We start from the raw sequence: 16,361 nt of genomic DNA, 5'->3' as shown, positions 1-16,361 counted from the left end.
GACTGCCTACGGGGAACAGGCCTCTCTTGGGGGTCAAGACAGCAAGGAGCAGCAGGGGGCAGAGTCTGGCAACACTGTGAGTTGCTCAGTACCGCTGAACTCCTCACTTCACAACGATTATGTTCCTGCTATACGAATCTCACCCCGATCAAAAATTACTTAATTTAAGCCAAAAGTTCATTAATTTTCAATTTTTATGTTTGATATATTCCCCCTAAAATTCTGCATTTATTTTATCGCATAAGTTTGAAATCTATTACTGTTAGTATCCTATAGTTCTAAGTGCTTTCAAAAATCCATTATGCATTATTATTTGACCCACGGTTTAACCACAGAAACATTCCGCACACCGGCAGAACACTCAGGGATCTGCACGCAGGAGGTTCTTCAGAATTTCTGATTACAAATGTTTAAACCCAGATGCTTGACATTGTCCAGTCCCAAAGGTCTACCTATAGCAGTTACCGAGAACCCTAAATGAAAAGGAGTGTCACGGTGCAACCAGAATCCCGTTTTGAGAGAATATGCATTTTCCTAGCATAAAAACTGCAGTCCCATTACCGTAATGTAACTTCCAAATGCTTTTAAAGATGCTGGAGAAGCACTTCTCAGTTATGTTCTTACAGTCACTGGACTCAGGTCTCCTGTAACCAGTTTAAAATGTGTCTGATACAGTGTAGGTGTTCAACGAATCTGCACTGAATTTATTAGGTCAGGCAAAAAGACTTAGAGATGATTTTCCACTCTGAAAACTAAATGTCGGCGGTTCAGGCTTAACCAGTAAAACACGAGACCCTTAAAAACAAAAGTAAAACCAAAATTTAAAAATCACCTAACTCCGCTGTTCTTCCCTAGATGCATTCCACAGGACACTCCGTTTCCTTGGCACCAGGGACTGAGGCTTTCAGGACCCCTCAGGAGGACCTGTTTTGACTCTCACCCGAGATCTCTGCTGCCATGTTGCCTCTGACCATGGCCAATGACCGTCTGATCCCAAGTTCGCCTTCACATTCACTCCTCCTGAGGCTGATTTCTTAACCAGATCATTTATTTCCATGGGTGTAAGGCAAACATTTGGAAGAGCAGAATCAGGGTAGTTAATTCAATAACTAAACACATCTTTTTCTCTGCAAGAACTTTCTAAAAGTATTGATTTTAGCTTTGGAGATGGTTATGACTCATTCCTCTTCACAGCTAATACTGATATTGGATTGTTCAGTGAATGGGAAATGTGCAAATTCCATATTAAGTCAACTCAGATTACCCGAAGAAGAGATGCATGAAGATGATTTTCTAAATATTTCAAATTCAATATCTATTAAAAATAATGATAAATGTTTTGGGGAAAAAAACTGATTAAATTTCATTAATAACCAGGTATCCAGTTTATTTACTTTTTAATGTTTAGTTAGTGGTAGATACACTGTCCTCATAGGAAATAAAATCCTTTTTTAAATACTTTTATTTATTTGAGAGGGAGAGCACAAGTGAGGGGAGGGGCAGAGGGAGAAGCAGACTCTCCTCTGAGTAGGAAGCCCAATGTGGGGCTCGATCCCGGGACCCCAAGATCAAGACCTGAGCCAAAGACAGAAGCTTAATAACTGAGCCACCAGACACCCCAGCAAATAAAAATGGTTTTGAAAATTACTTTTTTGAGAAATTAATTTTTAATTGCAAATCTATATTGAATGTTTGCTAGTATGTAAAATAATATTAGTAATGACTAATATTGGCTTTGCTTCTAGAACAAAGAGTAAGAAACACAGCTACTCTACTCATGTCACTGCGTTAACACTGCACTGTCTGGTCAATTTTTACATTCATTTATAGGAAAACTCCTTCCCTGGAAATGTGTTTATTCAGTGCAGTCTACAGCTTAGAGAGCCTCCTGTTTTGTAAACCTGATTATTTGGTGTCACGTAATAAAGAACTATTGTTTGCAACTGCTTGCTCTTTTTCACCTGCTTTTTCCACTGTTTGAAAACATCAGCAGTGCATATGCCAGCCAAAAGATAGCATATATACTGATGATTCAATCTTATAGCCATATACTTACTAAAACCGCCGGCAGGCACAAATGTGTCTAAAAATAAGCCCCAAATGAAAAGAGCATCAAAGCACTATCAACTTTAAGGTTCAGAAAGTACATTAGAAATGGTCAAACCAAAGACTTTCCTGCACATACAGGTGAGGAAACTCATCTGTATCATATTACTGTAGAGCCAAAGACTGGGAAATCTCAAGCAACACTCATCCTTGGCATCATTCTTTCCCCCTGTTTCTCTGAATGTCTTAGTTTGGATTGAGAAGGTATTTTCCCATGATAATGATAAACACTTAAAATGTAGAGTTTGAACCGAAAGAGAAGCACGATAAGTACTACTAAGACTTCACTGGCGCCCTGTAGAATTAGATGTGATGCACACATGTGCCCACGGATGTCACCAAACACATGAGAGAAGGGAAGAAAGAGCTGGTACACAGCCCCACCCAACAACTTGAGTCTTCTCGATTATAAAAGCTACTACCTACCCATCACTACTGGTCTACAGAGGTCTATGCATGGATAGGGAGAAGCAGTTTATAAGATACTAATAGGGGATCCGTGATGAACTGGCAGTATTTACAGGAAAGGTACTCAGCTGCAGGATCTTCCACTCCCTGCTAAGTATCCTAAGCCTCAGGATTACTTTTCCATTTTCTAGGAAAGGTATCAGAGATCCATTATCCACCGGTATCCCATGGTGTTAAAAAAGTTAAGGTAGGGGCTCCTGGGTGGCTCAGTGGGTTAAGCCTCTGCCTTAGGCTCAGGTCATGATCCCAGGGTCCTGGGATCAAGCCCCGCTTCCTGCTCTCTGCTCAGTGGGGATCCTGCTTCCTCCTCTCTCTCTGCCTGCCTCTCTGCCTACTTGTGGTCTCTCTCTGTGTGTTCAATAAAAGTAAATAAAATCTTCAAAAAAAAAAAAGTTAAGGTAAGTTACTTAGCAAAATAAAAGAAATGAAATGAAAGATCTCATATTTTTAAGATATTTTTTAAGATTTTTGTTTCAGTAATCTCTATACCCTACGTAGGGCTTGACTTCATGACCCTGAGATCAAGAATCACATGTTCCATCAACTGAAGTAACCAGGTGCCCCTCATCAAATTTTTAAAAGTACACTGTGACCTACACAGGGGAAATGCTGAAGTCACCATTATAAGGCAGAGGAAGGATACTAACCCTTATATACTCAGTAGAGAGTGGAAGAACCCAGATTTCAATGGAGATCTTCTCTTTCTGGGCACAGTAACTACTCCATTAAACTACACTAACTTATCAAAATTACCTTAGAACAAGGCCAGGCCTAATACATCTAAATACTTTTGCCAATCACTATTTACACAGTTATGTTTTCCATCTTGATAAATGAACCCATCCGTCTACTACCAGATTTACCTCCAGGGAAGGCATAAAGCCTCATCCCCAAGGGGCGCCTGGCTGGCTCTGTTGGTTAAGCATAATGTGATTTCGGCTCAGGTATCTCAGGCTCTTGAGTTTGAGACCCACATCAGGCTCCATGCTGGGTTTGGAGTCTGCTAAGGGTCCTCTCTCTCTCTGCCTGTCCACCATCTCCCCGGGCTCATATTCCCTCCCCTGCCATCAAGAAAGAAAGAGAGAAAAGAAAGTCTCACCCCCAAACGCCAACATTGTATGAGGACTCACCAGCAAGACAAGTGTCAAGAATCTATTTCTGAGTCAATAATAGTAGTAAACCAAACAGACAGTGGTTGGAGTTTTGGCTAAGTGATCAAAAGCACCGGTTTCCTAAAATAAGGTCTTCTGAGACGAAACTGGGACAGAAGACCTGGACATGCTGCTCACATACACACCAAACTAGTTTAACACGGTATTTTCCTATTTGGAATCAATACCCAAACTGAATTGTTCATATCCACAATGATTAGTAAGTACACCCCCCCATTCTCCAAATGCCCTAATATGTATCCTATCAATCCCTGATTTTGAAATTAAAAATAAAACAAAAGCCTTCCTAAGGCATCTGTTTATGACTGTGCACACACCTCCTAAAGGAAACCAGCAGGGGTGTGTGCAAGTCAGTGAGTGGCGTTTCTCTACATGATGGACCCCGTCTCATCCTCCTGCCTTTCAGAATTATAAACTACAAAACTGAGATGTAGTGAACAAAGCTATGCCTCATAGCATTCCTTCAGTTATGAGAGAAGGAAAATCTGGCATAAACTGGGTAAAACCGAGAGGATTTTAGTGGTGGTGGTGGTGGTGGTCCTCCTCCGCCTTCCCCGTGTCCAGCCTACTCTCCTCTGTCTGTTTGGAGGCTCGCTCTCACACAGGCTATCCAGCCCTCAGGTTCCGCTCATGAAACAGCAGCGGCAGCTCCTCCCCTGCAAGCTCCGCTTTGCATCCAGTGAGAAAGGGAAACCTGCTTTTCCAACCAATGAAGTTGAAGTCTTAACCCAAGATCCTCATGAGTCTAAACGGGGAAATGCCTGTTTCGTACTACCACGGGGGTAGAGCCAGTCACGGACTTCCTGCGAAGCAAGGGTAGGGTTCACCCCACCTGATCCACACAAGTAGGCAAGAGGCGATTTCCCAAAGGCGCTCTGTCGGAAAGGAGGAGTGCACGACAGACACCACCACCAACAAAAACCCTGAGCAGTTCCGAGCATGGCGGAGCCTCAAGAACAGAACCGTGATCACAGCGGGACACACTGTGTCAAGGAGACTCTCAGTCTGCCAAAACGATGTTGCAAATAATTCAGAACTGCTACAGCTTTATTTTAAATAAAACCAACTGATGAGATCCAGATAGAGAGAGGTAGCGATCTGTACAAATTTATACAGAGATTCTCTGACGCCCAGACAGAGAGCAGCCTGCGTATTAGCTACCCCTACCACCCCTGATGAAAAGAAATTTCTGTAAATTCTATGTACGTTAGACCCCCTGAAGTCATCCCACAGCTAAGTGTCGTGCTCACTGTATTTTTCCGCCTTCTTTTCCTTTGCGTGCTTCATTATCGAGTTTCTGCTGCTGTATCTTCAAACTGTTGTCCTCTACAGTATCTGTGAGCCCCACGTATTCCACCTAATACCTGGTGGTTTCTATGTCCAGCTATTAAATGTGGGTCATCTCTATACCTTTCATGTCTGTATTTCCCATGTTCAATCCCTCCTTTAGTTCCCTGAACGTAGAGCCTAGAGCCACATTACTGTCTTAACACGTGTCTGCTAATTCTATCACGTCTGCCATTCCCTGGTCAGTGATGGGTCATTTTTCTTCTCAATAGGGGAGTTATTTCCCTCCTCCTCTGGTTGTGATGCTTGGATGTCAACAATACCAGTTTGTTTCGCTGCGTAAGAAATTACCACAGACAGCAATGCAAGGTAGCGCACATTCATTCTCTGTTTCCGTGGGTTAGGAACCCAGGGACAGCTGGGCACGCTGCTCAGAATTTCCCAGCGCTGTCATCGAGTTGCATTCCCCTCCGCGGGCTGGGCCAGGAAGGATCTGCTTCCCAGCATGCTCAGGTTACAGAAAGAACTCACCCGCTTCGAGTCATACGACTGATGGGAGGAAATTCCACAACGGAGTGGACACTACGAGGTCAATATTCACGGGGGCGGGGGTCCCGGGAGGGTCCGTCCACCACACCAGAAATCACTGAGATGGGGTTAATTGCTGGAAAGAGTTGGATGTTTGGGGGTCTTGCTCTCAAAGCTTGTATGGAGGAAGCAGAGCATCAGTTAACTTAGGATCAGCTAACCTTTCTATTGAGGTAAGGCCTTTTTGAGTTCTCCGCCTCATGTACCGTCAGTTACGCGTTCCACTCTGAGTGGTAGAACGGCACTATCCCAGAACGTGTGTGAAAGCAGATACTGTTCTCTCTAATCCCTTTGGGTAGATCTTGCCTTATTCCCAGGTAACTTCCTTATCCAGGATACTAATCAGAATTCTGCCAGATCCTCACGGTGGGTCTTCGGCAGATGGCCTGGGCCTTCGTCCCACGCAGCTCTGCCCTCTGCCCTGTGGCCTGCGCTCTACAAGCCCACGGCTGCAAGGAAACGGTGCGTCTCCCATTCTCTGGGCTCCCTCTCTTCCATGCAGACCGCAGAGTCCCCCTCAGGGCTGTGTCCCCACGCCATGGCAGCGAGCTGTCCCGGAGCAGGGGCTCAGGGCAGTCCTGGGGCTCATCGCATTTGCTTCTTCCCTCTCAGGGATCACAATCCTTCAGGCTCCGATGTCTCATGTCTCGGGAAATACAGCTTCAGGTATCTTGTCTCCTTTCTCAGTTACTCCACATAGAAGGCGACATCTGGTCCCTGGTCCTCCTTTGTAGGTAAGCCGAAGTCTGCCCGTGGACTTTTTAACCCTCTTTATTCTTACAAGTCAACAGCTCCATACGTAACCGAAAATTTACGTCCGATTCTGAGAAACCACAATGAGAAAAGCATAACACCTTGCCTTAAAAGATGCAGAGCCCGTTGCGCACAGCAGACACACAGGCACCTCCTGACAGCTTTATCTAAGTGCGCCCCCAAATCAGCGCACACCAAGCGCTACGGGAACACAGTCTGCGTTGCTCCCTCTAGAAGGTGAAGTGCTTGTATGCAGGCACGGAGCTGTACCTACTACACACTTCTTCCTCAATGTCTGAGCACTTATCGCATCTGGAAGTAGGCATCATAACACTAACACTGTGAACACTGCAACAACAAAATTAGGATACTCACAACAAAGCATTAACTGGTCTGAGTCCAGTTACGTGTTCAAATGAACCAAACCCTGTACAGTGTATATAACTCCCTGCCCTTGCTGAGAGACTGGGCAAAAAAAAATGCATTTCACAAAACAAACAAACTTGCATTTAATTGTTTCTCCCTCTTAAAACTAAAATTTTAGGATTTAGTTTTTTCATTCTTTGGATGCCTTTCAAAGCTCTATAAACTGTATTTTTCAATTCGAGAGACAGAGTTAGCTGTTGCTAAGCATTGTGATCCTTTTTGACAACTGGAGGTTTTCCCTCCTTCACCTACTTTTCTTTGCGAGTACAAAGGTCACTGGATACAGTTTTTAAGATGCTCTCCCACCGCAGTATTCCCTAGAGAAATGTACCTCTCACAAGTAGGACGAAAGATTATTTACAGATTTCAAGACTCAAGCACACAGTCCTATTTTATAGACCCTGATAAAACTCCCTCCCTCCAGTCGAACGCTTCCCCCTCTCCATCCCCCCTTTACCTCAATGTGGGCCCTCAGCCCAGCAAACATGGCAGGACAGTTCCAAGAGCAGAGGCTGGTTTTACCCAAGAAGCTCTCTGGGACTCGGTGCTTGAGGCTGGAAGCAGTTCCTTCCGCATCTTGCTCGTCCGCACTACACCGGATTCCCACTGCCCACGTACCCTGTCCCAGGCCTGAGCTAAGCGGTCTGCATTTAGTTCTGATGCCAGCTCTAAGAAGCTGCTGTGTACTGTAGGTCCAAAGGGTTAAACACACACGTGAGCCATATGGAAAATACAAAATTGGAATTCAAACTCTCCAGACATGCTTCAATGTCAACTGCTTAATCCCTATGTTATACTAACTCCTTTCTTTCTTTCTTTCATTTTTATTTATTTGACAGAGAGAGACACAACAAGAGAGGAGAACAAGGGGAAAGGGAGAAGCAGGCTCCCCACTGAGCAGGGAGCCCGATGCGGGGTTCGATCCCAGGACACCGGGATCATGACCTGAACCAAAGGCAAAAATGCTTGATGGCTGAGCCACCCAGGAGCCCCAACTAGCTCCTTTCTACATCATGGAGTCTCAGTCACAGTGTTAAGAAAGCATCAGGGACTTCTGAATGCACTCTACTTTGGAGCAATGCTAGCGTATCTGCTTATTTATCCCGTAGGCAATGCCCCCAGGAGTCCAAACCCGAGTGATGGTCACAGAAAGGCAGGAACCTCAACTCCATGTAGAATCTCATTACCCACATACTCTCCTGTGCTAAGTTGATTAGAGCTTCAAGAGAATATATTAGAAAATACCATGATGAGAAAAGAGGAAAATCAACAAAAACGGTTCTTGGCTGACGAATCTAAGTCCCTGCAAACTAAAGCAAGCGAGTCTGTCGATGAGGCTAAACTGATCCATGTCGCGATGCGTTCAGTTAGACGTGGATTTCAAACAAAACCATTCTGAGTATTGACCCCTACCCTGCATAAAAATCCAGCTCTGAAAGGAAACAAAGTATACGTTCATCTCCTTTACATTTGCTCTGTAAATGAAGGCATCACTCTTAAGGCAAGAGGAGGCGTGAAAGCACATGTGCCGTAACTGTGTTGAGGCCAAAAAACTAAGTGAACGTGAATGCTGTTCACTTCATAAGGAGGATTTGCAAGAACACCGGTTGCGCTGAGGAGCTGAAATGGCCAAGCTGAGCAGACCTTGCAGGTGCCCCGATTCGAAGGCTGTTGGCAAGCGCACTGCACAGTGTTCCCACAAAGGAAGGACAAACGGTCCCCTTTGGGCACTGGCAAGAAAACAGGCATGCTCTGCTTTGCGAACAGGAAATCTTTTCCAGTGACCACTCCTATTTTTCATGATGTAATTTTCCCCCATTAATACAAATCCCATGCAAAACTTTATTCTAGCTCTCTATAAAATTCAGATATAGAATGGGGTCAGATAGACTTCCCTGCCTTCCTTGTGCTATACGAGCGAGAAGAGCGAGCTTCGGGAATCTGGACATGGAAGGGATCTAAATCAAAGCCAATCCAATCGGAGGCACAAACGCTGGAGATGGGGTCTGGCATCGTTAGGTGATTTGCGCTCAAGGCCCGGCTTTACCACTTACTAGGTATGTGACTATGGAGATGTAACTTCCTTTGTGCTGTGGAAGGCACAGGTGATCTCTACGGTGTCTCACAGCACCAGCGTTTCACAAATTCTGATTATGTATGGTTTGTATCATTGAGCTCTGCTTGGCAAGTTATAACCAGGTCTATGTGTTGAGACATATTTCCCAAATACACTGTATTTTCAGTAAACAAGACTGAAGCCATGAAATCTATATGGAAATCAGATTTGTGAACCAGACTTTTAGCCTGCAGAACGATCGTACAGTAGATTAAGAATCCTCACTGGGAAAACAACAGTGACCAGGCTGACATCTACCCTTCCAGTTAGAAACCAAGCCTGCCCTGGTATTACTAAGCAGAGTCATTAGGAAACCTCTAGATTTACACAGGATCCACAGTTGCATACATGAAGTACTAGAATATGCAACGTTGTTTTAATTACACTTGTCACTTACGATCTCCCAGCTGCTCCTTTCACTCCCTATAAAGTGACTTGATTGTGATACCAAGAGGATAGCGGTCTATAATAAAATTCTGGAAGGAAGATCTTATTTGGCTACAAATAGAATTACCAGCTTGATCAGAACAAAAGCTTCCCTAAGGTACAGCTCAAGACTCAGGTAAAAGCTCTGGTTGGGGGTGGAGCGGGGGAGCCTGGGCAGGGGTGGGTGGGGTTTCCACCTGGTTAGATCAGTGTTAATGGAGTAAAATTATTTGTACCTATCACAATAAAAGAAGGTAAATCATGAGTATACCATAGGAAAAAAAAAACAACAACAACCAGAAAAAGTGACTGTAAAATTATCAAATTTAGTCCAGGATGTCAGGAGTTTTGCCGTAGTTTTAAGGAGGTTGAATCAGGCCTTAGCAAAGCATGTCATTGGTTTTTGCTAGTACCAGAGCTGGTTAACAGGACACGGGCTGGCCACATTCGGGAGACCCCAAGCCAACACAAACCTGGGGTAGGGGAGACGGAGGCAGCACTGAATCACAGCTAAAAGACATTTTATATGAGCCTTCCAAAGAGAGTCAAAAGAAGTTAAAGCTAATCCCATGTACACGAAGGAAACAAGAAAACCAAAGGAACTATGTGAATAAGTTGCAAGGCACATTCCAAATCGGTGCTCCTATGCTGTCAGTAAGTACATGTGCAGATTAAAACTGAAGTCCTGGGACGCCTGGGTTGCTCAGCTGGTTAAGCAGCTGCCTTCGGCTCGGGTCGTGATCCCGGTGTCCTGGGATCGAGTCCTGCATCGGGCTCCTTGCTCGGCGGGGAGCCTCCTTCTCCCTCTGTCTCTGCCTGCCATTCTGTCTGCCTGTGCTCGCTCTCTTTCACTCTCTCTCTCTACAAATAAATAAAATCTTTAAAAACAAACAAACAAACAAACAAAACCCTAAGTCCTGAGTTAGAGTGTGAAAATGGGAAGTAAAAACAGGCAGGAAGTCACTGTTCCTAGGTTAATGGTTCAGGCCTATTAAATGGCTAATCAAATATTTACTGAATTAACCACATGCAAATTCATAAAAAGAAAAGAAGCTCATAAAAATGTTTAAAAATATTTATTTTGGGGGGTTCCTGGGTGACTCAGTTGGGTAAACATCCACTCAGGTCATGATCCCAGGACTCTGGGGTCCGGTTCCTCCTCCAGGGGACATCTGCTTCTCTTTCTCCTTCTCCCCTTTCAACCCGCCAACCCTGCTCAAACAGCCTCTCTCTCTCTCTCTCTCTCTCTCTCAAATAAAATCTTTAAAAATAATAATAACAATAAATTTTTTTAAAACACTTATTTTGGAGTAATGGGAATAGGATTTTTTTTCTCTATTTTCCAAGGTTTCAAATTTTCTATAGCAAGAGTTTGTAATACAAAAATATACTTTGTATCCCAAAATACATATGAGCTAATTTCACAAGAAAAGGGGAGAACCCAAGAACTGACAAAAGAATAAGCCCTATTATGTTTTATGCATTGTACTGGGATGAAAAATAAGTGTTAAGTGAAAAAGAGTGCTAGGAATAAAATCAGGTAGAATGACACTTCGGAGTTTTCTCTGGACTCTGATGCATCTCAAACATTCTGATTTTACTGCTAAATTTCTGAATCTGAAAAAGTATACTTCATAATGATGAACTCTTGAAGATACCCTGGATGCTCTTCACTATTTCCAGCACTTGGCATTGTTAATTTCACTTCATCTTTACCCACAGTGGAAGGCAGGGACTGGCGCCCTGATTTAAAGATGGAAACATGCTAAGGAACCTGGATGAAATGGATGCATTCCTGGAAACCTATAAATTTCCAAAACTGAATCCAGAAGAAATTGACAACCTGAATAGACCAATATCTAGTAATGAGACTGAAGCAGTGATTAAAACCTTCGAAAAAATAAGAACCCAGGACCTGACAGATTCCCTGGAGAATTCCACCAAACATTCAAAGAAGAAATAGTATCTATTCTCCTGAAGCTATTTCAAAAAATAGAAACATAAGGAAAACTTCCAGATTTTTTTTTTTTTTTATGAAGCCAGCATTACCCTGATCCCCAAACCAGGCAAAGACCCCACCATAAAGGAGAATTTCAGACCAATATTCCTGATGAATACGGATGCCAAGATTCTCAACAAGATCCTAGCTAACAGGATCCAATAGTACATTAAAAAGATTATCCACCATGACCAGGTGGGATTCATCCCTGGGTTGCAAGGATGGTTCAACATTTGCAAATCAATCAATGTGATAGAACAAATCAATAAAAGAAGAGAGAAGAACCACATGGTTCTCTCAGTTCATGCAGAAAAAGCATTTGACAAGATACGGCATCCATTCCTGATTAAAACCCGTCAAAATATAGGGATAGAGGGAACATTCCTCAACTTCATAAAATCTATCTATGGAAAACCCACAAGGAATATCATCCTCAACGGGGAAAAGCTGACAGCCTTCCCTTTGAGATCAGGAACACAACAAGGATGCCCACTGTCGCCACTGTTGTTCAACATAGTACCAGAAGTCCCAGCAACAGAAATCAGACAACAAAAAAAGAAATAAAAGGTATTCAAATTGGCAAATTTGAATTCAATTCAATTCAAATTGGCAAAGAAGAATAAACATTGTTAAAATGTCTATACTGCCTAGAGACATCTATACTTTCACTGCCTTCCCGATCAAAATTCCAGCAACATTTTTCAGAGTTGGAACAAACAATCCTAAAATTTGCATGGAACCAAAAGAGACCCCGAACTACTAAAGAAATGTTAAAAAATAAAAACAAAATAAAAAATAAAAACTGGACAGCTATGTGTAGAAGAATGAAACTCGAACATTCTCTTACACCATACACAAAGATAAACTCGAAATGGATAAAAAATCTCAGTGTGAGGCAGGAATCCATCAGAATCCTAGAGGAGAACACAGGCAGTAACCTCTTTGACATTAGCCACAGCAACTTCTTTCAAGACATGTCTCCAAAGGCAAAGGAAACAAAAGTGAAAATGAACTTTTAGGACTCATCAAGATCAAAGCTTCTGCACAGCAAAGGAAACAGTCAATAAAACAAAGAGGCAACCCACGGAATGAGAGAAGATATTCACAAATGACACTACAGATAAAGGGCTGATATCCAAGATCTATAAAGAATTCCTCAAACTCAAGACACACCAAACACAATCACATCAAAAAATGGGCAGCAGACATGAACAGACACTTCTCCAAAGAAGACATACAAATCACTAACAGACACATGAAAAAAATGTTCATCATTGTTAGCTGTCAAGGAGATTCAAATCAAAACCATGTTGAGATACCAGCTGACACCAGTTAGAATGGCCAAAATCAACAAGACCGTAAACAAGTGTTGGAGAGGATGTGGAGAAAAGGGAACCCTCTTAACACTGTTCGTGGGAATGCAAATTGGTGCAGTCAGTTTGGAAAACAGTGTGGAGATTCCTTAAGAAATTAAAAATAGAGCTTCCCTATGACCTTGCAATTGCACTTCTGGGTATTTACCCCAAAGATACAGATGTAGTGAAAAGAAGGGCCATCTGTACCCCATTGTTCATAGCAGCAATGACCACGGTTGCCAAACTGTGGAAAGAACCAAGATGCCCTTCAATGGATGAATGGATAAGGAAGATGTGGTCCATATACACAATAGAGGATTATGCCTCCATCAGAAAGGATGAATACCCAACTTTTGTATCAACATGGATGGGACTGGAGGAGATTATGCTGAGTGAAATAAGTCAAGCAGAGAGAGTCAATTATCATATGGTTCCACTGGTGGAACATAAGGAAAAATACGGAGGACATTGGGAGATGGAGAGGAGAAGGGAGTTGGGGGAAGTCAGAGGGGGAGACAAACCATTAGAGACTGTGGACTTTGAGAAACAAATTGAAGGTTTTGGAGAGGAGAGGGTGGGGGTTGGGTGAGCCCAGTGGTGAGTATTAAGGAGGGCATGGATTGCATGGAGCACTGGGTGTGGTGCATCAACACTGAATTTGCAACACATACACACAAAATGAAGTAAAATTAAATTAAAAAAGAAAGTTAAAAAAAAATAAAATAAAGATGGAAACATCTTTCAATGTCCACACAGACAATAAGCTGCATGGTTAAGGGTCAGGCTCACATGCTGGATGCAAGTATCCACTGTTTAAGGAGGGAGTAATGCTTTATCTAATCGAGATGATCTTGTTTATGAAGAGACCCAGTTTAAGTTTCAACAATTTCTCGGTTATCTGTGGTTTGTTCTGAGTAACACGCACGCACAATGTCCAAATATGAGTTTCTTTTGCAATTCAAAAATTCATAAAAGGAGATGATTAGAGGCCTCAAGCAGTTTTATTGTGGGCTCTAAGCTGTATACTTTCAAGTTTCATAGGGGTATTTAACTTCAAAGACTTCCAGAGCAGATCACGGTGGTCTATAAAATCTCAGGGCCCTTCAAGTCCTTCCCGGCACCCCTTTGAAGCCGAATTCCATTTCTTTGTGCTTTTACAATCAAAACTGCTGTTTTATTTTTTATTTTCTGTTACCTCAGTGCATTGAGTTTTGGAAGTACTACTTTATCAGCTTATTATTCTGAGACATATGAAGTTTTCTTCACTTAAAGCTATTTGGGGAAATATCTATAAAGTCACTATGTGATGACAATAAAAGTTCAATTAACAATTTATTTCCTAAACCCAGTCCCTGGAAGAACCTATTCATTCATTAAGTGACATGACCAAACTTACAGACTTGAACTTCTTGTACTAACAAGGGGACAACTGCATTTTCTTCGTTAACTGAAGGGCATGGGAGTTTTGAAGTCACATGGACCTAGGATCAAATCTCAGATTTGTGGTTTATAAACCAAGCAACCATAGGCACATTTCCTTATTTTAGAATGGGGGCAATCACATTCATTACTTATTCATTATGTACTAACTGAGCTAATGCATTTATGTGATTAGCTAACTGCCTGACTCCAAGAGTCAACAAAGGGTCACCATCTTTGTTATTGGGATGGTCACTATTATTCCTGCTGAAGGACTGATACTGCATGCATACTTTTTCATATGAATTAACACTCAGGGAAGGCTTAAGAATGAAATTGCTGTGCACTTCCCCCTCTTTCACACCTTCCTCCCACATCTAGTCACTGACTTCCCAGTATGGCCCTCTCCTGGGGCTGGAATACCATTTGCATCTGAGACAATGAGAGGGTTTTGAAAAGGCTTCCTGGCCGGGAATGGAAATTAAGGAAAAGAGCAGCAGGCTCCTTTGTTCAGAGGACAAAATACCCTCCCACTCCCCAGACATCAAAGCGTCAGGAAAAACTGGTGGGCCATTGAGTTAAATGTCAGCCAACACTTGAGTAGCAGGAGAAGGGCAGAAGGGGCCACAGCAAAGTCACACAGTCACACAGCCGGGGGCTCCTGAGAGAGCCTGCAGCGCCAAACCAGAAAACAATGAGAAACCCACGCACAGAGCTACTCTTTGGTTGGATTCAGGAGTAACCCTGTAATGTTGATTTAAAATAAACCAACGAGAGCCTTCAGAGTGAAAGTATGCTTATAATGATTTCAGCAAAGATGGGAAAAAAATCGAACGAAGACCGGAGTGTCAGGCTCTGTGTGGCTTACGCATCGATGTTATGGTTGGCTGCTGTTCATGTACAAACAGTTAACACTTATTGTTTGCCACACTCTTGCCAGATAGATAACTGGCTCCTAGTTTTATTTTAAATGGGAAAAAAAAAACTTCATAAAAATGAAAAGTACAGTCTAGCCTCCAAAGTGAAAAGTATGAAAACTGGCATTTAAACATCCTCTCTCAGGCTCCTGAGCACCACCATCCCTAGAAAACTGTGAAATGATGAACGAACAGCAGGCGTACTGAAGGGCCCCGAAACACTCCCAGAGTGTCCTCCCAGCGCCAGAGAAGGCAAGAATGGAGCCTCGGCAGAACCCGAGGCAGGGCAGAGACCCACCGACGGCTCTCGCAACCACAGGCAGGAGCCACCCGAGGACCAGCCCCGCTGGGGGAGGGAGTGACAGATGGTTCTCAGCCTGTCAGACCCAACACACCTTACCACGTTCGATATTTCATGTAATACGTTGTTTTACTTACTTTTTAACTATGCAAAAAATGAAGCTGGCATATAATGTAATTTAAATAACCACTTAATTTCTTTAAAGGCAGTTAATATTATGCTCTCACTATAACTTACAGGAAAAATAAATACAAACCATTTAGAAAAAAATATGCATTACACTGTATGAATTACCAGGCATGACGATGAGAGAGAAAACGCTGGAATAAGCAGATTCTTGCAGCTCTCCGTAGAATCCCAGGGATGTGAATCTCCAAGTGATGAAGTTCTAGAACCTAAGTGAGGTTCGGTGGGCTGAGGTCTGGAGCCGATGACCAAGAAAGAATTCTTGAGACATCTTTGGTGCAAAATGGTGGTTTATTAAAGCACAGGGACAGGACCCGTGGGCGGGAAGAGCTGCTGCCCCGGGTAGGCATTTTATATACCTTGCAGTTGGGGGAAGGTGGTGAAGGGATGGGAGGTTTCAACAGAGTTTTCACATATTAAGGAGGGCCTACAAGGTGCCGGGGGAGGCCTTGCCCTTACGGCTTGATCAATGTTGTCTTTAGGTCAGGTATTAACATCAAGATAGTTGGGAGATTCTTGGTGAGGTGTTATGATCCTGCTATCATTTACATTCCCTTCTACCTCAGTCTCCTCCAGTTTATGGTGGGGAGAGAGACATTAGGGCTTCAGGAACTGAGAGTTATTTGCCTCTGGAAATTTGTGCTATTGATAAGGTAACCTCCCTGTTTAGATCTCTAGGACATCTGTAGAGCAAGGGAGATTCCTGTTCTGCAGGACGGTGATCCCTGCAAGTTAACTATCGTTTTATGGCAGTCAGGGGTGCTTGAGGAATGCTACACATATGGGGGGGCAGGTGGAGAGGGGTGCAAGGCGCCAGCTTTTGCTTTGTCCTCAGCCAGCCT

The 16,361-nt window shown here is 43.1% G+C and overlaps 1 long non-coding RNA gene across 1 annotated transcript in view; it reads right to left on the bottom strand.

The window, feature by feature from the left end:
- The window catches only part of LOC309840430, a 35,694-nt gene extending 20,049 nt beyond the window's left edge, over positions 1 to 15,645 (bottom strand). Inside the window, exon 1 of the long non-coding RNA XR_014298593.1 lies at positions 15,590 to 15,645. This is a non-coding gene — a long non-coding RNA (uncharacterized lncRNA). The remainder of the gene's footprint in view (positions 1 to 15,589) is intronic.
- Between the last annotated feature and the right edge of the window lie 716 nt (positions 15,646 to 16,361).

This window comes from Mustela nivalis (genome assembly GCF_964662115.1).
Source record: "Mustela nivalis genome assembly, chromosome: 9".
NCBI lineage: Eukaryota > Metazoa > Chordata > Mammalia > Carnivora > Mustelidae > Mustela > Mustela nivalis.
Note: the sequence above shows the minus strand (reverse complement) of the source record. Positions and strands in the feature narration are given on the sequence as shown.